Source organism: Rattus norvegicus, chromosome 11, assembly GCF_036323735.1.
Source record: "Rattus norvegicus strain BN/NHsdMcwi chromosome 11, GRCr8, whole genome shotgun sequence".
Lineage (NCBI taxonomy): Eukaryota > Metazoa > Chordata > Mammalia > Rodentia > Muridae > Rattus > Rattus norvegicus.
The window spans coordinates 73,617,596-73,643,911 of NC_086029.1; the positions used below are offsets into that span (position 1 = coordinate 73,617,596).

A 26,316-nucleotide genomic window follows, 5' to 3' on the forward strand; every position below is an offset into this window, starting at 1 on the left:
ACAGAGGAGAAGTAAATATCCCATAATTGAGAAAAAACACATTTTAAAGTAATGATCTCATTTGGTATATAATCAAGAGCTACAAGATCAAATATTAAAAATATATAACATTGAATGTGAGTTTTGAGACCATTAATTTTCGTCAGTTCACAAATCAGAAACATTATGTGTCATATGAGAAATAATGTAGCCATTTCTTTTCACTCCTGTAGCTTGTATTAAACAAACAAAACAGCAAAAAGCATTTCTGAGCGCCTATATTCCCTGGTTTGATTGTCACTGACCATATGTGTTTGAACACTCTGAGTATAGCCTGCTTTCAGATAACCCGTGCTGTGAATCTGATCTACACACTGGATTCCCTCAGGTATTGTATAAATCAGACTGCTAAACATCTTAATATGTCACCTACACCTGTATTTGTTTAAATGACATTTTAGATTTCACAGGTCAAACACATTATTGAAATCAATCCCATCCATTTCTTTTTATTTGTTTTAATCTGGTGACTAGAAAATTTTAAATTACAGATGTGGCTGCAATTGTATTAGTTTGGAGGAATCGATGCTCTCCACTACTGGTTCCCAAGGACTGGTAGGTAGAAACATTCCCCTAAGTGCTTGAGTGAAAATCATATTCTTGGGCTTTCAGTGACTCTAAATCTAATAGCCAGGTAACTTGTGTTTTCAACAAGAAACTAGATGCCAATGCCTAGTACAGCACACAAGGCAGGATGGGCAGGGTACAAAGTGTGTGCTCTCAGGATAATTTCCACACAAACAATTCCCATTACCAAACATCTAGCATAGTTTTAGAAAGAGGCAGTGTAAGACCTTACTTTAAAGATTTTTAATGGCAAAGTGTAAATCCTGAAACTAAGGTTGTACAGCTAAGCAGAGTCACATGTTGACAGAATTGTGTTCATGGGTAACTTGTAAAATCCCTCCTAAGTCAGTTATTTTTATTAATACTACATACTTTCTGGAGACGAGATATATGTATGATATAAATCACGTTTGTAGAGAAGACTTATTCCATTTAGCCTGTGCATCCCACTTGTCCCATGGTCTCACAGAGCCCTCATTCAGCCAGTAATAAATCCACAACACTGAGCAACTAAATTATAATCCTTACCTACCAGTCACTAGACAAATCACAGCTTGTCTCCACCAGGTCCAGCACACGAGCCTCTTGCTTGGTTGTCACGTTAGAAATTGATCTTTCAACCATAAAGCAGAAACTCTAATAAAAACATCTCACTGAGCAAAGCCAACCCATTCTTCACCAATGTCTGTCTTAGAGATTCTTGTACTGCCAAACACTTCTTTTTGTCTCCTTCTCACAAGTGGGTGTCTTTGCCTCCAGTCTTCTTTCCGTATAGTTTGCTCTCTATTTTGCTTTTGTGTTTTCCCTTGTGGCTGCCTTGGCTACCTCGCATTAGAAGCTCAGCTGAGAAGGCATGCTGATTGGATGGACTGTCCAGTCCCTTCTACACTGCCTGTTTAAAACCCTCATTCTCAGCACAGTATCCCTGACACTGGCTTGGAACTTTGGCTGGTAGTTTCCTATTTCATCATCCAACCAAGCCATGCCACTGAGGGTGGCATGCCTTTACAGCATGCTGGGGTGTTCACTACGGTCACGTCTTGGCAATGAAATGGAAATCCTGGTCTAGGGAAGGGTGTGGCAGAAGCATACGAGGATGTTATCTTGGTTCAAGGGTTTCCAGTTATTCCTTTAAACCTATAATGTTCTATTATGGAAGGTGTGAAGCCGGTGAGAAAACTCCATGCATATTTACTGTAAAATCATGAGGACTTGAATTTGGAGGCCCAGTATTCACACAAAAGCCAAGTGCGGTGCTATACTTCTAACCTCATACTTTGGCACAGAGAGAGGTAGATATGGGGACTGGGGTCTTTGTTGGTAGACAGTCTAGCAGAAGTGATGAGATCTAGGTTTGTTGAGGGATCTGGTCTCAAAAATTTAGGTGAAAAAAGACAATAGACGACACATGTCATTGACCTCTGAGTGTCAGGACTCCACACACTGGAAAGTGTTCCTACATATACATGTGCACACACATGCATACACATGTTCATACACATGCATACACATGTGCACACACATTCATACACAAAACACACACTAATAATTGAGAACTTACTGCTAATAAGTAAATTTAGGCATTGTTGAAAGAAAAAAACATAAAGATCAGATAAAACAATAAAATTTGTGGGGAAAACACAATTGTTGAGTTGGGTGGTATGTAAAAGATATTTAGTTTAGTTCACGATGCAAAACAGCCTATTAACTGGATATAAAATGTAAGTACTAAATTTGTGGCATCACTCTTAGAACTTATAACATTCAACCCATTTCATATTTAATAGAGCCTTCCTTTTCTTATAGGTGATACCGAAACCATACATACACATAAACAAACAAACAAACAAACAAACAAAAACCAGCAACAACAGCACGGAATCACTTGGCCCCAAAATGACAGATTCTGTTGGAAGCTAGTTTTAAACCCTGATCAACTTTTGACTCCTAGTGTGGGCAATATCTTAGACAGTAGGTCTAGACTCTAAGTGCTCAGTCTTAGACGAGCAGGAGTTCGGCCCAGGACACCGTTAGCAATGGCTGAGAGCAGTTCTCTAGATTCGCTGACAGGCTGGTGACAGGTTGGTAGCTTTAGGAACATTTGGACATTGTACATATGTAAGTGGTAGCCAGAGATGCAGAGATCAGGGGTCTTCAGGACCCCCCTAGCTCCAACATCGACTGAAAATGAAATGTGATTCTTTTCTGGCATATGAACCAACATACTCTTTCCCTTTCCCATTGGGTCAGATCTAATAGTGTTTTCAGTCGCATGGAAACACTTCTTCATGACGGAATGGCAAGGCAATTGACCCGAACCACTAAGTTTTGAATGCTTAATCCAACATCTGACACATTAGTTATCTAGTACTTGTTTGTTTGCATTCTTTTTTCCATGATCTTGGGGACAATGACTATACATTAAGTTTCTCTGTTTTTTGCACTGAGCCTAGAAAAGTGCTGAGACACAAAGAGAAACAAGAAAACAAAATAAATAAACGAGGGGACTGAATAGGCATTGACAGAACAACCACCAAGTTGGAAAGCACACCCCGGAGAAATTAGATGTCAAATAGGGATTTGCGCATCTTCTCTTCTGGCTGAGTGGGGAGTAGGGGGTTGGTTCATAGCGCGGAGAATTCTGCAGATTAGAGTCGACTCACAGCTATCAACGTGCCAGGCTCACCCCAGTGCCACCTGGTTAACCAAAGGGCCAGAAGCTATCTCCAGAAGAAAGACTTAAGGGAGCTGGGGAGGTAGAAAGTGGTTCACTGAAGTTCTTGGCATCTGCCTGAGGGCACAGCTGGAGTTATTAATAATCATTCCTCTCATCAGACTCCCGAAAATGAGCACAGAATGAGGAGGGGGGGGAAACAAGTGTTTTGCTACCTCCTGTTTGAATTAATCTCTTCTGACAACTGCTGATTTGCGTTTGTGATTCGAGTCTCCATATGTCTAGCTCTATTGGTCAATTAAGTGCAGAGGGTGACGGGGGGGGGGGAGCGGCGATGCTCAGCTTGATTAAGGAAGAAAGCATCGAGCAGCATTTAGAACGTTTGAAGCAGCCTGTGAAGTTTGACTTCACCCGAGCCAAGCAGAGCAAGGGTGGTGTCTGATGCTGCCAAGAGGGTCAGGGGAGAGTGGAATCTCCGTGCACGGGGCACTAATCCAGAAAGCTGGATTTCAGAGTAAGCGTCCCCAGAGCAATAACAAATAAGTTCGGGAGAATTATGCAGGGGCTTGAATCCTAATGCAAAGTTAGCTCACCTGTCAACCAATTCAAATTGTATTCCTCCCATCTTTGCAATTAATAAGCCACTTTTGATAAAATGTCATGCATTGGGAACCAGGAAAGAGTGGTATGTAATTTGGAGAGCATAGCTTGTGCATTTGAAGAGATCATCTGAAATAGTATTAAGGGACAAGAGAGCACACGTGTTAGAAGAAAACAGTGGAGGAGGAGAGAGAGCATAGCACTAAGTGCAGTCATCAAAACACTTCTTAACTAAAGTTCTAGCCTGACCTGTGTCTATGGCTCATTAATACCGCGCCTTTCATTGCCACCTCCTCGTTTTCAATAAGGCTGATGTGGAGAGCTGGGCACTTTGTCCTCTCACAAATGCAAAATCAAACTTGAGCTAATGGCTCAACAGAATGTTTTGACTGGAAGGATGACAGCCCGAAGACTTTTACGAATCTGATCCTGAAGTACTTCATGAGACTATTTAAAAGAATAGCTAATAAAAATGATAGTACACCATTTTGGAAATGCGAGCCCCATATCAGTGCTGAACAATCATCACAGCAGGTGAAAAGCTCGTTTCAAAGGAACATTATGTCAAGAAGCAGCTATGATGGAAGGATGCAGTTAGGGGCTTAAAATGCCATGGAATATTAGTACGTCTGCTTTCCCTTACGAAAAGATCTGATTTACTGCTAATTCCTGTAACTTCTCTAATCTGTAGAAGAACGGGAGAAGATGGCTATAGGAAACAATGCTTGTGATATAAATGTGTAAAGCATATATCTCTCTTTCTATGTATCGTTTATACACTGACCTACTTACATATTCATCTAGTTCTTTCTAGCAGTATAATCAACACATTTTCCACAATAAAAAATAAGTGCCCTTGGTAAATGATATGATATAAAAAAAGACAAAATAAATGGAAGAACTCCTTTGTGTGTAAAAATAAACTTCATGTTAGTCAATCACTTCTCCACAAGTACTAATTGGCAGGTGAAGTTTAACAGTGCCAGATCTCAGTTAACTACTATAGTTGACTGCAAGCCGCATTATGAATCAACCATGTGTGGATACTGTCAAGGCTGCCCCTATACTCTCAAACTTATATTAATGCAGTGCCTTGACCTGAGTGGTCACAGATCTATTTCCATGTTATTCATTGGAGAGAAAGGAAGATATTTTACCTCTACCTGCATTTTAAAATGTCAGCCAATTTTACATCAAATGAATTGTCTGTGATGGCGAAGAAGCCATGAACATTGTCAATTGGGTAATGGTTGAGTTAAATGATCAGGAGAAGGCAAGCATCTTGGAGAAATAATGGCAGATTAATCAGGCCGTTTCAAAGCTTTGCCTTCAATGGAAAACGTTGAGTTATTTTAAGTGGACTCTTTAAAGCACTGGGCGGAAGTTTCAAATCAGAAATTTTGACCCCAGTGTAAGTTTATTTTAACAAGTAGAATGGCATTTCTAATAGCTAGTGAGTTTTCTGACTGTCAAGGATATTCAAAAGAAAATTGGCAAAAATGCGGCCAGCAATAGCGCTTTCGTTGCCAATTAAGATTCACATCTGGTTGCTTGGCATTGTTGTTCATATGGGGTCTCGAGCCCCTTCAAGCTCTTCCAGTCCTTTCTCTGATTCCTTCAATGGGGGTCCCATTCTCATTTCAGTGGTTTGCTGCTGGCATTCGCCTCTGTATGTGCTGTATTCTGGCTGTGTCTCTCAGAAGAGATCTACATCCGGTTCCTGTAGGCCTGCACTTCTTTGCTTCATCCATCTTATCTTACTGAAAGACTATACATGGACTGACCCTGGGCTCCAACCTCATAGGTAGCAATGAATAGCCTAGAAAAAGCACCAGTGGAAGGGGAAGCCCTTGGTCCTGCCAAGACTGAACACCTAGTGAACGTGATTGTTGGGGGGAGGGTGGTAATGGGGGGAGGATGGGGAGGGGAACACCCATATAGAAGGAGAAGGGGAGGGGTTAGGAGGATGTTGGCCTGGAAACCTGGAAGGGGAATAACAATCAAAATATAAATAAGAAATTCTCAAGTTAATAAAGATAAAAAAATTTTAAAAAAAGACTCACATCTGGATTACTTGGCTTCTAAGCCACTTCTATTTCCAAGATTCTTTGATCTTATTGCATTGCAAAACTTCTACAACTCATTATGTATCTATATGACACATACAAAGTCTTGACATACACCAATAATCAAATAAATTATATCAGTAGGAAATAGAAGAGTTTAATGAATCCTTAGTTTTCAGTTTTATGTATTCCTTAAGTAGTCTTCAAGAAGCGATGCATACCCTGACTGCAATGACTGACATACACTGAGAGAGTTGAGTTGGGTTTGAGGCTGTTTTCTGCACTTGTTAGCTTCTCTTGTTCATATACTGGCTGATTCTTTTGTTGTATATATTACCTTGGGTCTGTCACTTTGCTATAGTTTGTTCATATGTAAATAACAACCTACATTTGGGCCTTTTGTATTATTATTATTATTATTATTATTATTATTATTATTATTATTAAAATCAAATCTATAGATTAACTAAACTAGAGTAGGTGTTTTTTAAGTGTAAGTTATTATAATAACTATTGAAAACAAGAATGGAAACATTCAAGGGAAGATATATATGTCTTTTACAAATCTCTGTTGCCAAAAGTAAATACAGGAGTATTTGACTCCCTTAATGTATCTATTCATGAAATTTTAGTTTTACAAGTCACCTAGATGCTGAACATTGGTATTACTGTTAATATTAGAATAGAAAAGAGAAAAGAGAAAATGTAAATCCTCCAATTTTTATCTATCGTCTTTTGTAAATGCCTTCTTTCCCTTCTTAGTGACCAACAATTAGAAAGTCATGCAGAAACTGGTGCATTAAGGAGTTGATTATATGTATAAGTTATAGGTTATCCAAACATAGAGATGTGTACTATCAAAAATGACAACAAAACCAAACAAAAAAGATATGAGTTGCGCCTCTGATTAGATGAAATCAGCGTTGAAAGTCAAGATATTTAAGCAAGTATGAACAATGAACATCACAGAACACTTGGCATCAAGTCTTTAATTTCTGAACTAATACAGAAGTTTACATCACTTGTCTATTGCCATGCAGGAATCATAACAGGAGTGCTGACTTGACTCAAAATGAGATGCGTGCCTTGCAGTTTGCTTGACCTTTCTAGATGGAACCCAGACAAACAGGAGACGAGGGGTGGGTTACAGGCTTTATAGTTCCATGAGGAAAATATTTTAACGGTTTTCTTTTCATTTTTTGTTTCTTTGTTTGTGATTAGAATGGATTAAAACTTTTCTTCTTAGGTTTGAGTTTCAGAAAATTTTTTGTCACAGGCCTAGTGACAAATCAAAACCCCATTGACAGATTTCTCCCAGGGGAGATAAGTCTCGGTTTTCTCACCTGTAAAACTCTTTGGAGATGCTCCATGGATTCAGTGAAGATAGCAAAGTCATACAAAGTTTTGCTAACTTGACCATAAAAATATTAGAATTTGGGTCTTCCTATCAGAATGGGTCAAGCACCGTGCTGTTATCCTTTCTAACACACATGACTTAATGCCCATAGCACCACAAGTCTATTTTAATGAAGTCTGACAAATTAGGCAAGGCAGATGTAAAATATTCAAAACTAAAACAATAAGGTTTTAGATTTGTCCTCACTTCATTGAGCACAAGTTCTATTTGCTATTAAATACACTTGTCTTAAGATTGCGCAAAGTGAATTTATTTTAGCACATGTCATCGCTAGCACAGTCTCTTCTGAAGAAGCAGCGTGCTGTTTTTACCTGTTAATAAAAAGAGAAACTTCTGTTTTTTGCTACCAGGGAAATAAAAGTAAATTTCACACCCACACTTGCTCTAAGTGACTTATTTTCTAGGGTGAACACTGTACTATGTAAATATCATGTCTGTAGTTAACTCCAGCAATGGCATCTAGAGGATTGATATTTTAAAACTAGAATGTAGTTTAGTCATTCAATACACTACGATTGAAACATGTTTCAGGAGAAGTATAAATGCACCCTAAAGTTATATAAAAATCTTTATTAAAAATAACAACAAACAGGTTGAAGCTGAAGAGATGGTTTAACAGTTAAGCGTCGGTCTTTCCTTCTCTTCCAGAGGACGCTTGCTGTGGAATATCTATACCATGATAGTCAGTTCACAACTGTCTGAAATGATAACTCTTGAGGATATCTTCTGGTTTCTCTGGGTATCCACACATGTATGGTTTGCATGTATAAATGTATGGGAAGGTAAATATTAAAAAGCAGCTGGCTATTGTAGGTGGGGAGTTAGACTTTAAGTTCATTTCTCGATGATTTTTCAAAAAAAATAAATAAACCAAGTCCACCCACAAGTTTTAACAAATCTTTATAAGTAGCCTTAAGTAGGTCAAATTAATTTAAAAGTAAACTTTATTTCTAAATAGATTCTAAGAGAATAATCTTACTAAAATATGCACTCAGATGTATGTCAACCTGAAATATATACAAATCTCTTCACTGCAGTAATTTAACTATAAATATATTTTATAAATGACACATATTTTTAGCTTGCTATGTTTTTAAATAAAGTATTTTACTTAAGTTGTGAAAGAAGGCAACAGAAGATCTCATTTACAAGGACATAGTAAAACTTCATGCTCATAGATACCAATTTTTCTTTTTCACTAGATGTATATGTGGTATGTGTCAGTTTAGGCATATGCATACAAATGAGTGTGGCATGTGTGTTGAGGCCCAAGATTGCTTGGAGTATTTCTTTTTTTTTCAATATATAATCTTTTATTGTTCCCATAGAGCCCGAATTGTCCTTGTGATCAGAATCTTGTTTCTGGAGCTAGGAAACTGAGGTCTCATTCATCAGGCTGCTGCACGGTTCCCTTCTCAGAAACATAGATGCCATCCAAAAACTTCCTGATATCCTTGTTTTTAACTGTTGTGGCTTGCTGAATCAGAGCCGTTGAATTTGAAACAAGTTCAATACCGTTTCCTTCAAGGATTAATTCATCCTTCTGGGCTGGAGAGACAGAACAAGCAACACTGGTCCTCATCCGAACCCTCCGGATGTATTTTTCACCCAAGAAATTTTGGATTTCAACCAAAGACCCATTCTCCTGAACAACGACGTTGATAGGGAAGTGAGCACACACAGACCTCCTCTTGTAACGGAAGCCCAGTGTCACACCCTTGATCAAGTTCTGAACACGACTGCAGATGGTTCTGACAGTGGCCAGTTCCTTCCTGTTACCCCACCACTTGTCAACACGGAGCCTTTTCTTTTTCTTCCCAAGGAGACTCAGCTCTACACTGATGTGATTGAAGTCCCTCCGCAGAGTTCCCCTGGGGCCCTTCACAATGACTGTGTGCCCCTTCAGAGTGATGTCGACATTTTCTGGAATGTTCACAGACAGTCTGATTGCTGTGAAAGGTCTTCATTCTTGCGGTAGATGGGGCAAAGAGACGGTTCGAGTATTTCTTAATGCTTTGTCACTGAGGCAGTCTTTTAGCTAAAGCCAGAAATTGCTCATATGACTTCTTTAGTCAACCTGCTTATTTTGGGAACTCTGACTTCCGAGTAGTGGAATTTCTGGTGGCTTCCCATAGCCACCGGCATTTCTGTTCTTTCTCGGCAAGAAATTCAGGTCCTCATAGGCACCAGATATTCAGAAAGACTTGAATTATTGAGCCATTTTCCCTGCTGGTTCCCCCCTCCTCCCCATAGGCATATTTTGAAAGATGGAGAATAAGTAAAATATTAACAATTCTTAAAACTTGATAATACGGTTTCTTTCTGGTGTTCTTCCTTTTTAGTTTGATTTCCCAGACTTTCTGAATTTGTAAAGTGGATGTAACATGAACAATAAAGATATTAAAATATATTTGAGGGAAATGAAAATATGAAGGAGGAACATATGTGAGTTTTCGTATTATTCTAATGAGATGCTTTACTAGGGACCATATGTAGGCAAAGTGCATTCAGACTGTTCTGATACAATGAATATTTGACAAAATGTAAATAACAACCTACATTTGGGCCTTTTGTATTATTATTATTATTATTATTATTATTATTAAAATCCATTTAATTCCATAAAACATTGAACATAATGGAAGAAATGAGTGATGAAAACCCTCACAATCTTAGCTTAGTATAATAATTGTAGAGCTTTCAAAATACTGGTACCAACTGGTGCACAGGAAACAGGGTAAATGCTATAAGAATTTGCTAAAGAAAGGAAAGAGTGGCTACTCCTCTGTGACCTGAAGAGGAGTTTTGCCTCTGTTCCTAAGGAACGTATTTTTAGTTATCTTTCAAAAATACGTCAAATTTTCTCTCATGATAGAAAAAACGTATAAAACCTATTAGAACAAAAATGGAATTGCTTACATCAAATCTAAAATAATAAATATTAATTTATTTATTAATTAATCACAAAGTATTATTTAAAATAATAAATCTTTGTTTTTTATAACTATATACAATAGTTATATACAGAAAAATCAAGGTGGTTATAAACAGAGGACCACGGTGCGTGGTTGACTTATAAACACTGTCCCAGGAGAGCTCCTGAGTCCTCAGATTTCACATTGGCTACCATAGTTTTACTCTAAAGGTTTTTCTCATGGACATATGCTACCAATGTCCCTCAACCCTGGACTGAGACCAATCATGCTGTAAACAAGGACTACAGCTCTATAGTGTTTCAGTTCACCTTGAGTTTTGCCTTCAAAAAACATTCCCATTTCCCAGTCCTTGGATATTTGTGTAGTTTATTATGGTTTGGTTATTCTACATAAATATCATTAGTGTTTAGAGAATTTCCCTTTCATCATTTTTTTATGTTGTCAAGGGAAAAACAACATTGTACTGTGTTTTCTCAATAACTGGTCTCAATTACATATGCCTATGTATCAGTTCCCCTTTACAATACTAGAGTCCACACACCTTTCTCCCTTTCTGCCATGATGCACAAAGTCAAACAGAAGCCAGGTAGCGACTGTCTACAGGGTAGAGTCTGCAGTCCCATGTTCTTTGATGCTTGCATCACAGCAGGAGGCCTTCAAAATTGGCTATGTCACTTTAAATATAATAGACAATAAATCATCCCTCTGAGACAGCCCCTAAGGAAAACAGGAGGTGGGGTGGGGGAATAGAAGTAGCATTTAAAAGCCCTTTTCTATTACATGCCTCTCGGGAGCTTTTAAAATTGGAGCTCCTTGAAAGTGAATTTTATGCTTTGGGGGGCTTTTAGAAATGCTTCTGGAATTAACCTTGTAATTCTAGGACCACATCTTCCATTAGATCCTTCAGCCTGGCAGCCTTTATTATACTGCTTTTACCATACTTACTGGCTTCCTCCTGTGTTCCTTCCCTGGGATTCCCTCAACAGACAACCTGCCTCTCTCCTTTCATGTGGCTTTGATGCTCTTTCTCCTTGGGATATTTTCATTTGGTCTTTTCTTCTGTCTTCTCCTTCCCTTTTCTTCTTATACTCTAATTTCAGTCAGTTCCTCTCCAGGTTACCCTCCGGTGTTTTGAACTTCAGATACAGATAAACTTAACACCCAGCAGCTGACCTAGACTTTTCTACCTTCCTTTTCCTATGGGGAAATGTTCCTACTACTTGTAGGAAACATACCTACCCTGCTCTTTCTCCTTCTTATGGCTTTCTAGGTGGTAAGAGAACAAGCAGATTTTGAAGAACTTGGAGTTGTATTGAGTTGAAAATAGTTCTTAATCAAAACCTTGGAACACGTCAATTCACATGCAAATAGATAAAGTCCACCTATAAAAAGGGCCAAGGTTTTCAGAAAAAAAAATGGGGGCTCCCAAATCACGACATTGCTCTTCAGCAACTCATATTGAAGTGTGATCACTCAGGTCCATATGTCATAATGGGGATCAATGAAATGGTTATGGGTTAGTGGTCTTTATTAATCGATTTTATTTTTGTGTTCTCTAGGGGCCTGCTCTTTAGCCATTCATATTGAGGTATGACCATTCAAATTCGTACAGCATTATGGGAATCAATGAAATGGTTATGGGTTAGTGGTCTTTATTATTCTTACAAATTAAAAAAAAATCTATACAGAACGCAACGTAGTTGATTCTCATCCAGAAAACCAAATTAATTGCAGGTAAATTGGGACAACAGCAACTCCCTCCCGACAAGATGTCACCTGTCTTCCCATATCCCTTCCTCTGTGTGGAAGGGGGAAGAAATCCAGCTGCATATTGAGCTGAGGCCTCGTGATAAATTGGGAAGGGTGAGGTATAAAGCAAAAAGCCGCCTGCAAAGATTATTCTGACACCTTTAGATTTATAGACTTCCCAGGCTCCTTAATGGCCATTCATCTCACCTGGCCTGCTGGAGTCACTCCAGACACCCTCTGGGTGAGTGCTTATTACCAACCAGGCTGCAATCAAGTTATTGTGGGGAATTTACAGAGTGAGAAATAAAGCTGCCTAAGTCAGTGTTTCTCATAGTGCTTTCTATGGAACATAAATCTCTGGAGAAGCTCTAAAAATGTCCCTTAGGCGCATAGGTGCTGTCAACACCGCATGCCCTAACCCCTATGGAGAGCGCATTAGCATAATAAAGGTTCTACCTGGAGCCCTGACAGAGAGAGCTGTTTAGATGCCTTTCCTGGGAAAGTCTTCCGCAATTCTGTAAGGCTTGAACTAGGTATTTGCTCCGGAGAGTAGACAGAGCTGGCTCTGTGGTGATGATACTTGTTAAATCATTAGATGGAGGGAAATAGTTAAGGAGGAATATTGCAGGCTTGGATTAATGATTTTCACTACAGAACCAGGGAGAAATGTAGCAGCGGAACATAGTCATTAAGGATGACCCATCTGTGGATGGCAAATTACATACCAGGAAACCAGCACAGGAGAAAAATCAAAGAGGTGGAGGTCATGTTTTATTTCACTTGTAGCACGCCTCAGATTCAGTCCTAACCAAACCTGATTAAAGTAAATCCCCTTTTTACAGCCTGTGGAGTCTATAAGATTATGGTGTTAATGGAAGTGCTATTCGATCCGTCAGTAATGGTGCATGTCGGGACCCTGGCGCCTCTGACAAGTCCATTTTTTAAGGCGTATTTAGTGTGTGTGTGTGTGTGTGTGTGTGTGTGTGTGTGTGTGTGTGTGTGTGTGTTTCCTCCCTTATGTTCTCTGCATTGCAGGGTTTAATTGAACAATTTAAAGTGATTCTTCTTCAAGGCCCATTAATTGATTTTATTTTTGTATTCTCTCGGGGTCAAGGAAAAGGGGGAACACCGATAAAATTGCAGTTCTTGTTTTCACTGTCATGGCTTCCTGCAATTCATAGCTCTTGCTCGTTTGTGTCAGTTTCTTTTCTCAGCCTCAGTATTTTTTCTCTTACCTTTTACAAGATGCAGTATTATTTGTTTTATATCACATATTTCATTAATTCTTATAATAGGTCACTGTTAAGAGAATAGTTAAATTACCTATTCCGATTAAACATATTAAGACTAAATTTTCCTTGGCATCAACAGGGTTGGAGAGAGAAAATCTCAATGAAGCAGTTATATAAACATATCCCTGGCCGAAAACAATACCCTTCCCCCTTTCCCCCATCTTAATAAAATGAAGTCTCTTAAGAAGAATGCTGTTATATGTTTATTTACATAAAAATATTGTATTCATATGTATGTAATGACCCATGACCATACCTCAATTATCTGAAATCTGTTCAGTAAGAATAAAGATGCAGCACAGATTTGAAAAATCGTATAGTCAGGAACTGCAGATTCAAATTGGGAATCTGCTATGATTAGAACACACACACACACACACACACACACACACACACACACACGACATACTTGTCATGATACCATACCTCAAGGCACGGGATGAGTGTGTGCTTCAGTGTAGAGCATGTTTCGCATGCATGACAGCCTTGGTTCCATTCCCGGCATCATTTGAAGAACAACAAAGAAAAAAAAAAACCCGCAAACCTTCACAACACCGTGCACAGACGTACTTTGTCATTCAGAATAAATCTGAGTTTCATATTTTGTTACGTTTGCAATACTAGGGATCAAACTCAGAATTTGGCCCATTCTAGGCTGTCACTAGACCACATCCCTAGCCCTTAAATAATATATGTTTTGAGTCCTTATATTAGGGAAGTAGCTAATTTTTATAATTGTCATCCAGTATAGGCATTATAAAAGGCATTTGATTGTCATAAGGAGAGACTCGAGAATAAGAACCAGTCTACCAAGGCTGATCATCAGTTGGAGTAAGAGTGATTTGCACCTCTGCTGCAGCTCTCTTATTGCTTAAATATACTTGTTGTTGGAAAGGACAGTTTGTATTACAGCTAAAGCTATAACTAAAGAAAGGCTGTATGTAATTTTGTTATTTTATTATTATTTGTTTTTGTTATCGTTGTTATAGTAGTAGTATTGGCTGTTATTGTCCTCTTAATCTTTGTCTCCCTATGGTATATCTCAAACATTAATTGGCTGACAAAAGAAGATACCTATCCCATCAATATTACATTGTTTTTGCTTTGAGTTTCACTTCAAGGCCTCTCCTTTCCTTGTTGGGCATAATGCTAACAAGTTTTTGTTAACAGGAGAAAAGAACAGAGCAAATGAGCCTCATTATCTGCTCTAACACTGAGTGAATAGACCTTGCCTGTCTCCTTAGCCACCTCTATATTTTTCTTAGGTCATATTTTACTGGTTACTAATTTCTCATCCTTTTTCCAATTCCCTAAAGGAAGTTTCCAAAGGCATTGAAGATTAGGTATGGCCTTAAAATTTAAGTCAAATTGATCCTCAACATATGCTACTAAAAATATGTCATTATCTTCTGGCACCTGATTACATTTCAATGAATTACTTTTAAAAAGATATTGAGACTTTGAAGTTGATATTGAGGCTGAAAGGTAAGACATGGGAGTATTATTGGGGGAAGCAATTTCACTGGATTCTTTTCCTTTCAACAGCTGAGAGGAGAGAGTGACAAATTCCAAATTTACTCCAAGCACATCAACAGGAGATCTTCCAGTAAAAGACACTTGTAATTGAGAATGGGTCAGTAAATTGGAAACTTACAGGGCAAACTTCTTGTGAAGAAGTTCCCTCTATGCTCTCTTGGGTTCCACAGCCAAATATGCCATCATACATCAGGACATTTAGAGTTGTGTCTGTAACTTGGAGACTCAAGATATCACAGCAGAATGCAAAAAGTAGAGATTAGGAAGTGAAGAAAATCCACCTTAAAATTTTATTTTCTGGTTACTCAGCCAGAAATCTTTTCTTGTTTTATATTTAAAATTTATTATTGAATTTTGTCCAAATACTCTTTTTCCTATCTTCTGCCTAAATAACCACCTTTGGGAGCATTCATTTTTCTTCACCTTTGACAGTTTAACTAGGTTCACGTTACTGTTCAGAGATTCCTTCCAGAAGTCCTCCTTTCTGGACAGATTTTGTCAGTAAAACACTCTAAAGGATTAGCAGGAAGGGGTGTGCTAAGCACCATCTCCCAGGTCTGAAGTCAGAGCTGGTAAATTAGAATGGTTATTTATAAGGAGAGCTCAGAAAATCTCCATCCATCAGGACAGAGGTGGCCAACAGTATATGGAGAAAGAACATGTCTGCTTCTTGGGAAAGAACATGAGAAAGAACACGTTTAGACTGTGCATGTTAAGCAGTGGATAGTCTGGTATGCAGAGTTACACTTCTCACTATTTAGATATGTGTTCTTTTGTAGATGTCAAAACCTGTGGAAACACTCCATATCAGATGCTCCACTCTGAATCACCCTCTAGCAATTAGATCGTGTCAGGTTCAACTCTCTAGCTCTAACTTCTCCAGTATATGGCAATTAGACATGCTTACTACGTGTTTTCTAGCATGACATCATAATGGGTGAGTAGACATTTCATACTAAGGAAATATGGTGGGAGAATAATGTTGGTGACAGTGATACCAAAAGAAGACATTTGGCCTAAGAGACTGGTCAGAATGATGATATGGAGAACATGAATTTATAATTAGGATCAATTCAAGCTTTGGTGGAGAACACACAACTTTTATATTTATACTCTTAAAAGATATCCATGAAAGTTTAGGTTGCAACATGTAGTACTGAGATCAAACACGCACCACCATAGTGTTTTGGAGGAAATAAGGAATTACCTTCATGAGTAACCTTAAGTCTGATGGCTCTTCACTCTTGGAATGGTCTCAACTGATCTCTGCTTGTAATACCCATGTTGTAAGCAGATGGGTACAAAGCAAGGTTAACATGCCACCGACAAAGCCACAAACATAATACCTGGGAGAATGCGAATTCTAATGCAGTATACTTTCCCCATTCACATGAGCAGCATGGCATCTTGCTGCTGGTCAGTTAAGCTTTCTTATAGGGGATACCGTAGAGAAGATGCTTTCCTACGTGGGAAGCCTGGAAATGTAGCTTCTTCTGAGATTGTTTATAAACTCACTGTGAATCAGAGAGAATGGCTGCAACAAGAGATGATGCCCTTCACAAGCCTTATGTTTTCATTCCCTTGAGTTCAATGTCCTTCTGAGAGATCAACAAGGACATAGCGCCTGACCTCTCCAAACACAGCCTGGATTTAGAAAAAGCACATAAAAGCACATAGGGCCAGTTCCTTTTCATGTAAGGGTTTTAGCTAGCATTTCTTTGTCTTATTTCATTATCGTCTCCAGGAACATCTACTCTTAGGTTACAGGTACACACCATCTCCTCTTCCTAGAGTTCTCTGTATAAAGATATGATATAGCAGATTTATCTACCTGCACTTATAAGATATTCACTGAATATTATTTATTTATTTAAATATAGAGAGGGGTGTGTGTGTGTGTGTGTATGTGTGTAAGAGAGAGACACACTTTTAGTTATGTGGCATATATGTACAGGTTCATATCTTCATGTAAGTCAACCTGTACATGCAAATATGGAGTCTGGTATTGTCTTCTGTTGTTTCCCTTATTTTAAATAAAAAAAAAATAGTTGGTTGACTTGCTGTTTTGTTTGTTTGTTTGTTTCCAGATAGGGTCTTTTAGCAAAGCAGAAGCTCACTGATTCTTCCGACTGGCCATACAACAATCTCTTCTTTATAGTGCTAGTCTTACAGCCATGTAGCATTCAGCTTCTTATATAGGAACTGGGGATTTGAACTCACAGCCTCATGCTTGTCCAGAAAGAACATTGCTATTTTCCTTCCCTATGGGTAGTCTACCTTTTTATATTGAATATGATGTCTCTAATAATCATATTGCACATGCAGATTTATTCTTTCTGGTTCTACTTCCCCCTTTCAATGAAGGAATTCATCCAATATTTTCTTTAGTTGCTTAAACATCACCACCAAAATGTACTCTAAAATTGTGTGAGAGTTCCCCCTGGTCTGCTTAATTTAGTCTCTTTCCATGTTAGTTCTCCCTGAACTCATTTCAACTTATCAACCTGCCCTATCTAGTTCAACAAAGCCAGATACAGCTTTCCCCCAGCATTTTCAAGCATGCAAAATGACACTATACTCTTTCAGCCTAATAATATATTGTTATAAACTCAAACATGCACAAACTCAGCAAAATTAAACTTCTTCAATAATGGAGTGGGCGCTCTGTTGTCTGTAACCCACCTTCACTCTGCTGCTGTAAGCAAAATTCAGGCAACATTGCTTGTAGCTAAATCAATATTAACTATATTAATAAAAGCAGAATGAACACATGTGCCTGGATCTTTCTCTCTCCATCATTCTAGGTCTTAACCCTGTCTCTTATTTTAGCATTCATCCCGAGTGACTGTCACAGACATTGTGCTCCAGCCTCTGAGATAGCCACTGTGAAGTCTGAATGTTGCGGGGGACCAGATTTGACGAAGCTGCCCCCATAGACGCGTAAGGCTTGTCAAGGTCTGGAAACAGTTGAAGTCGGATGATTATATTTGCATTGCATAGTTGGCGGAGCCTGTCACAACATTGGTAGAGCCAGCAGCTGCACTCTGCTGAGAGCTAATTCCACCTGATCTACTTAATATTATAATGAATTTAATCTTCTCTACATTTACGAGAAGCCAAAGAGCAAGGTTTATGGCTAACTCATATTTGCAGACAGAAGACAAGATACCCCTCTGGTGGTAGGAATTAATTTAGAACAGGTGCTGACAGTTCTGCCCAGTCCGTCAATTTAAGGTTTCTCCATCTTCCAGACAGCAGGCTTCAATGTGGGCTGAGATTTTACTCAAAAACTATAGCAACATAGTATTGACCTTTGTGATAGACACTGAGTTATGACATATTACGATGCCCTCCATCAACTCACCTAAATTCTTTTGGTGAAACCCTAAGCATGAAGTCTATGACCATACCGACATGAATATGACCCATATAGTCTGAAATCTTCATGCTCTGGACCATGACTTTATTTGGAAACTGGTCCATAAAAGAGCTGAACACGTAATGAAAGGCTGAACATCTTAATACAGCATGATTGGTGTCCATATAAGGACAGACAGACAGACAGTAGGACAGATTCATACCCTGGAAAGTTTATGAAGACAAAGTGAAGGTGGCCAACTGAAAGTCAGGGTGGCATCTGGAGAAATACAACCAGCCCATTCCTTGATTCTGAACATCTGGTTACCAGAACCCAAAGGAATACATTTCCATTGAAAAAGCCACCTAGTTGTGATATTTTCATATTGAAGCCTTAGCAGATGAATCCAGTTATTATATAGTATCATCACATGTAAGTTATATAGTATACCATCACATGTAAGTCTATTCTTTGTTGAATAAACTGTCCTAAGGAAAAGAGTATGACTTCAACACAAGGCAGCTAGTGGCACTAAGAAGCTTGTCATTTATTAAAGTTATTCATATTGGAGATGTTCCCCCTTGACCATCTCACCACTCCATTCCAGATCTGTGCCTTTGTTCAAAACCAAGTCAAATGTCTTTCAGTGCAGCCCTCGTTCAGAGGAAGGAAGCTATTGTATTCTGTGCTCCGTTCTTCAATCATCCCTTCTGTTACACTTGATGGCACTTCCAGAGTCCGCATATGTCACTCTTCTTTCTGATCATCTTCCAGACTGGCTCTACTTCGAACCTTTTCCACTACACTTCTGCTTTCTTTAAACTGAGATCAGGTTAAACTTACTGTTGGGTGTTCACAGATAAGGGCTCTCAGAGTTATTTCCTTCCTTGTCTTCGGTGCCATATTTTGGAATCTTTTCCATTCGAAAGGATTGGACAAATCTATCATCAAGGCAGATAGAGAATGGTCATGACGTGGGTGTCCAAATGTAAGAGTGGCTAAGAGCTACCAGCTAATTTCACTTCAGGTATATTCAGAAGACCTAATCTTAATATTATCAAGAAAATTTTACTGAGTTTTTTTGTGACATACACATTAATATACATTGATGTTTGTGTGACTTAACTCATATATGTTTGAGAAACTGGAAAACTATTAAAACAATTAACATAGTAAACATTCCCCCTTCTCAAATTCAAAAAGAAAAGAAAATAAAAGAAAAATCAGGAACCTACATAATGTAACGGTTTTCTAGGATTAAGTTTGCATAGTACACTACAGATGAAGGTTACTGTAAATATCCATTAGATTTAAATATGCCACTCAATTGAGCCTGCAATTTGCAGTTCAGGAAAAACATGGTCAGTAATGATGAAGCCCCGAGGCACTATTGCATGAACAGAATTATGAAAATAGAGGGAAGCACAGTGTATATTTTTTGGTTTTTGCTGTTGAAATCTCTATTATAAGGAAGTAGCTAACTTCAAAGGCTCAAGCTTGCCTAACGGTTACTGAAACCAGGCATGATTACAATCCTTTCCTCCAGCTCTGTGCCTGGCTGAGCCCTGACTGCTAATATCCATCTGAAATAGAAACAGGATGAATGGACAGTCCAATCCCTCATTCTGCCTTTAAATAGCTTACCTATGGTATAAACATTAAAGATCCTAGAGGTTGGGTTGGAGAGATACCTCAGTGGTTAAGGTGCCTAAGGACAAAATGTTGGAATTCCAGAACCTTGTAAATGCTAGGTGAGAAGAATAGCCTACCTCCATACCCTTGGGAGGATAATATGGGCTCTGAGCAAGGGGGCTGGTACCCTAGACATAGTCAAACAGCTCTGAGATCCTGCCTCAATGAGTAAGGATGGAAAGCAAGCCAGGATGATTCGAGGCATTGACCTGGGTTTATATACATATGTGGTTGGGTGTACACAGCTCCCATACCCTACTACCTGCGTGTGTCCCTTCACTACCCACCCCCACACTCAGAAAAAGAAAACTGGACAATGGAAGTGGATACTAGGCCCTAAGAACGTTTGGTGAGGGAAAAAGGGGCAGGGCAAATGCCATTCATCAATCCTTTTAACTATTCAGAAAGTTGAACTACTCTTGTACCTTCCCTAGTCCAATTTCTCCCAGTCTAACAATAGTCTCTCTGGAAAAATAGACTAGTCATATTGGAGTACTTTCTGAGAATTGTAAATAACAACAGAAAATGCTTTTAAAGTTACATCCTAAAGGAAAGAGGTTTACTTTTGTTGTTGTTTGTTGGTTCCTGAACAAAATGGTTTGTTTCTTCTTACCTCCAAATTATTTTTGCATTCAGCAATTTATCTGCCAGAAGGTACTGTCAAAGAAAAATAGACTGCTTAATGGAAAAGAAAAGTTAATGAACTAACGAGGGGACCATAATTATTCCACAAATGATGGGGAAGATGGAATGGTTTCCAGTGAGGGATGTAGATGCGTCAGAATGTTTTTGCTAGAAAGTCAAAGCAGTAGGTTTCAGAATGGAGTTTAGGGATCTGGGGAAAATAATTAGTTAATGCATTGCTATGGATAATCTCAAGACATTTCAAGGTAATGGTCAGCTAGTGCATTGTTAAGGATAACCTCAGGACATTACAAACATCGCTTTCTTCAGTAGAGGAGGAACAGCAGGCCAAAGAGGATAAATGGGCCAATTTTCGACAAGTCACTTGGCTTTTCTGCCATATGGCCTTTGATAGTGATGGAAGGCCTTCATGTGGGTCTTCTGGAAGAAGGCATGTGTGCTTGCCTGGCACCTGTCACGCACTTGAACATGAAGTTGGGGCACTTATAAGTAAATTAGAATGATTTAACCTTCATTAACCACTACCTGTGCTGATGAGGATAGGGAAAGTAATTAACAAAATTGGAGAGGAAGGAGTCATGTGATTTTAGACTCGATGAGATGTTTGTGTGGGCAACGGGACTTCTGTGAATTGCTTATATACAGCGAGGCTTGGATTTGGTTCTTCTGGAGACTGTGAACCGGAAGTCGAAGATATGTCAGCTTCCAGTGTTTTGAGTTGAAAAGCAAACTGAACTACCACTTGGCAGAATTTCTTTATAAATTAAAAGTGAACAATCTAGGACTTATCAGGGCGAATAAATATTATGACGGAACAGCTGGCAAGCATGAGCCAGTGTACGAAAACTCCGGTATGCTATCTGTTGACCCCCGCGTCACACAAACACACTCAGAGCTGCAACTTAATAAGTGGATGATTGCAGAGGTTATGAGAAAAGTAAAACTGATTACAGTGAAGTTTAAGGAACACCTGATAGGAAAGATAACTTGATTTCTCACAGACACCTCAATTTCGTGGAAGCCATTTAGAGTGTTCATTAGGAAGGTGGGTTCCAAAGACAGATGACAAAGCTACATACAATTTCATGTATGTCAGTTAGGAGCTGCGGGTCTGAGACAAACCAGCTACATTTGCTGAGTCCCACCTCCTCTCTTTATTTTCTTTCTCTTTCCTTTCTTCCCCCTTTCCTTCTTTCTTTTCCTTCCCCCTTCTTTCTCTCCTTTCCTTCCTTCTTTCTTTCCTTTGTCTATACTTTCTCTCTCCTTCCTCTCTCTCTCTCTCTCTCTCTCTCTCTCTCTCTCTCTCTCTCTCTCTCTTTCTTTCTTTGCTTTTTTCAAGTGAGGGTTTTTCTGTATCCTTGGCTGTCCTGGAACTAGGCCTGTAGACCAAGCATCTGATTCCCCAGAGGTTCACCTGACTTTACCCAGCAAGTGCTAGGATTAAAACTGATAACCACTACATCCTGGCAAGTCTCACTTTCTTTATCTGTATAAAAGGAGGACAAGGTTGATTGCTTTCAAGCATACAAAAAAGAAAGCCCCCAACTTCCTCCTTATCACTTCTCTTGTTTTCTATCCACTGATGGTAGTTAGTAAATCTTGAAAATTAATGTAAATGATAATGTTACAGTTTGACAATTCTGAATCATGGTATGTTCAGCCCAAATAATAATACTGTTTTACTCAAAAAAGAAAAACAGAAGTTACTAAACGTACAGCCTTCAAGCACTGGTTAGAGAAGATATAATTTTTAAGACTTCAACACTGTACATGAAATATTCTTCACAAATGCATAGTCATGATTCTGGAATATTTTGTGGTTGACTAAGATTATGACTATGACTATAACTTTAAGACTGTGCACCCGAAAAAAAAATTGCTAACGCTGCTGTTTTGTTCGGTTAGTCTTATTTTCCAGTGTGTGGGACCTTGCTGACGTATTGCTTTAGCTCACGTATGTGTGAAAACTGCATTCCTGACTCATCCTTGGCTGAGGGGAAGAGGTTAAGTTAAAAAATGTACTTAAGTCACTAACAGCATTTTTTTCTGAAAAAAAAAAAAACAAGTCCACAGATTCATATACATATTGATCAGTCCAGCAAAGCATATTAAGAAGACCGCATTTATTGACTGAGTTTTAATTAGTGGCTTATAAGTCATATACTCTTTGCCCATACTTGATTGCTTACTGCCAGTGCTTACCATATAGACGAACACATCAACATTTTTAATAATAACTGTTAAAGCAGTGCTTCCTGTGAGTGTGTGTGTGTGTGTGTGTGTGTGTGTGTGTCTACATGTATATATATTTTAGGTTTCCCTTACAAAGTATATTACCTCAGGTTCAGAGAATACCCTGATTTTACTGTTACTGCTTTGATGAAACTCACATGCTACCCTCTTTAAACGTGTGCTACCTAATTGATTTTCACAGATGAAGAAATTAAAGCTTAAATTTGTAGCCGCTTGTTTTGGGTTTGTTTAGTTCATTTTATTCTGTTTTCTTTATCCCCAGCTCCACATTCTAGGATGAGGTCAACTACATGCGCACTTCTAGTCAGTGTCCCTTCATAACGTGTCTGCTCTTCAATGCTTTAACTCTCTTTGTGCTTAGGCAGGTACAGTTATGTTGATATACATGAAAATCTCTTCTACAGTGTTAATGAGAACTGCCAACTATTTCCTTCACGTTTAAATAAAGGCATATATAACTTTGTAGCAAGAACCACCCTGCCACAATAAAATATACTTGTTAGGTTCAAAACAGTTCAAGAAATGGGTTTACTACTTAATTTCCATTTTGCTATCAGAGAAGGCCTCTTCAGCAATGTCAGCGTCACCAAAAATTAGCGGACAGTATTATTCATCAGTGCTGTCCCAGCACTGCAAGACAAGTCTTTTGAGTGATGAAAGTCTACTTTTTAAATCTTTTGTCTCGCTAAGGAATATTTTCATAAATGAATATTTCTATCTGTTGAAAGAATGTGAGCTCTTTGGATCTGCTTAGGTAAACATGCTTGGCCTTAAGATGTAAGTCAAGAGGGTCTTGCCTTCCCTTTTAATTATGAGAAAAATGTGAAATTCAGTGGCTTAGAAAACCCATCTGAAGTTCGGCCCGTAGGGGATTCTTTTAGGTGATTGTGTTAAACCAGGATCAGATGGCAAAACATTCATTTCTAAGTCAGAAAACAGCAAGACTGGAATGTGGTTTTGGAAACTAGTTGCATAGCCAGAAGCTTCACAGTAAAAATTTTGAAAAGCACAACCACACTTCTCCTGAAAGGTAGTGACTCTCAAACTTTCTAACCTGCTGCCTTTGAATACAGCCATAAAATCATTTTTTTATAAATAAACTATAGTCCTGCTATGTTTATGAACCATAATGTAAACATCTGCCGTGCAGAGTGTCTGATATGTGACCCCTCCTCCCAAGGGTGTTGGGACCCACAGGTTGAGAATCACTGCTGAAAGGACCTTTGGCTTTTCACTGTCAATATTCGAAAGTACCATCAATTTCTCATTTTAGGAATTAATGAACACCTCAAGATAAACTAGACAACTGAATGATTAGTTTAATTTAATTAATCAGCATTAGTAAAAAGTTAAGAGAGAAAGCACATTGTGAGGTTAAAAATAGTTATGATAATTATACCTTCCCATTTTACATACAGTGCCCTGTGTGCTGAGTCCTATGCTAAGGAAGTTCAGTTTTAAAACTCATTTATACTGCCTTTCGGTGGAGAACCTATCTCCGGATTCCCTTGTTTCACACGAATGCATTCAAAGATGAGCAAAAGAAGAAGCAGGGTGACTGAAGTTGCAGTGTCTGTATAGGGCAGCCTAACATAATGACCCCAGAACATGAACCTTTCACTCAGTCCTCTTAGATGGTACAAGTTAGTGGTTTAGGTCATTGATTAAGTAATGCTTGCACCAGTTTTGATTGATTGATTGATTGATTGATTTTATTTGATCGTTTTTTTTTTACAGTCCATATTTTATCCCCCACACGGTGCACCCTCTAACTGTTCCACATCCCATACCTCCTTCCTCCATCTCCATGAGGATATCCTGTTCCCTCACCCCCTCACCCCACCAAACTGCCCCACTCCCTAGGGCCTCCAGTCTCTTGAAGGTTATGCACTAGTTTTTAATGAAATAATACTGAAATGATTAAATTATTCAGTTAGAAAAAATACACATTATCTAAGTGTTTCCCTCTCAAAATAATGAATGCAGCATTTGTTAATTTATTTTGATCCCTTTTAGAAAATATGTTTGAAAAAAACCAACAGCAAACAAAAGAAAAGTGTTTTTCCTCTATATTTAAAAATGTACTTTTAGCAACTATAAGAAGAGGAATTTCTAGTTGTATCTCTATACTTGATAATTCTGAGCTGATGTCCAAAGAATATGTTCCTTATTTGATGCTTAGGGATAACTGTTAAAAGAAATACACAATTAAACAAAGGATACATTGTCTTTAGAATAAAGGCAAGGATATAGGAAGTCTGAGGCAAAAAATGTAAAATTTATATCATCCAAATAATTTTGCACATCATTTTAATGAAGAGATACTTCTAGTGACTTACTGATATTTCATGCACTGTTTGAGACGTTTGCTGCAGTTGAGAGATTATAGATTGCAGTTTCATCTAAACACTTGCCTGCCTTTCCTCAGACAACTTATAAGAATGAAAGAAACACACACACACACACACACATACACACACACACTACACACTTGCACATGTTCATACACATATTCCTGCACACACACAGAAACAAAATGCAGACTTGCACCCATATGCACACTAAAGTACCCACACACATGCTCGTTCTCTCTCTCTCTCTCTCTCTCTCTCTCTCTCTCTCTCTCTCTCTCTCTCACACACACACACACACACACACACACACACACTTCTTCTACCTCAGGTAAAATAAAGTTGCTTCCCTAGATACTGATGAAGAACTGATCAGTCTGATACCTTCAGACTGATCAGCCACAAACTAGTGTACAGAACAGAAGAGAATCACCATGCTTTGCTTTGCTCTTTTCAGGGAACAAAACTAGAATTTTCAAGATAAGAGACACATTTTAAAGTTTGACTGAAATGAGTATAAAGTGGAAAGTCCCTAAAGGTTACATTTTCAAGTTTCTTTTCAACTTTTTTTTGCCTTCATGAAGAGAAGAATGGAACGAAGACCTTGTTCTTTAGCTCTCGGTGCACTTCAGTGTCGCCATTCCACACATCCATTCGAGAGGACTGTGGATGGCTGCTACTGAAGACATTAATTTGGCTGCTAACCATAAAACTAGTGCAGTGATTGTAAAAGCAAGGGGAAGGTGTATCAGAATAATTGAAGGGAAGAGGAAATAAAGGAGTTCCTTTCTCCTCTTTGCTTGGTGGTACCTGATAGATCAGGGCTTATTGCTTTCCGCTTTCATTAGCAACTCCTTTCCCCACACAGAAGCAGCACACATTTCATGCATTCATTTCTATCCATATGTGATCTGCCATCACATCATAGTCGCATTACTCATAGAGCACAATATCACCTGTATTTACTCACTGGACTACAGCTTCAGAAATAAAAGGGAGGAGTAAATACAAAAGCAACTCCTGCCCCTTGAGGTTCAGGATCACAGTAGAAGAGCGTGCATGCAGATTTTAAAAGCCAGGGGAACAGGATGTTTGCTGTGAAATTGCATCTTTTAAAATTTCCCAAGGACCTACATCCATG

At 38.6% G+C, this 26,316-nt stretch overlaps 1 protein-coding gene and 1 pseudogene across 2 annotated transcripts in view; both read right to left on the reverse strand.

The window, feature by feature from the left end:
• Positions 1 to 26,316, reverse strand: part of Lsamp (limbic system-associated membrane protein) — a 2,169,735-nt gene that overhangs the window by 1,564,311 nt on the left and 579,108 nt on the right. The gene's annotated exons all lie outside the window — the stretch shown is intronic.
• The window catches only part of LOC134481072 (large ribosomal subunit protein uL6-like), a 125,609-nt pseudogene that overhangs the window by 79,493 nt on the left and 19,800 nt on the right, over positions 1 to 26,316 (reverse strand).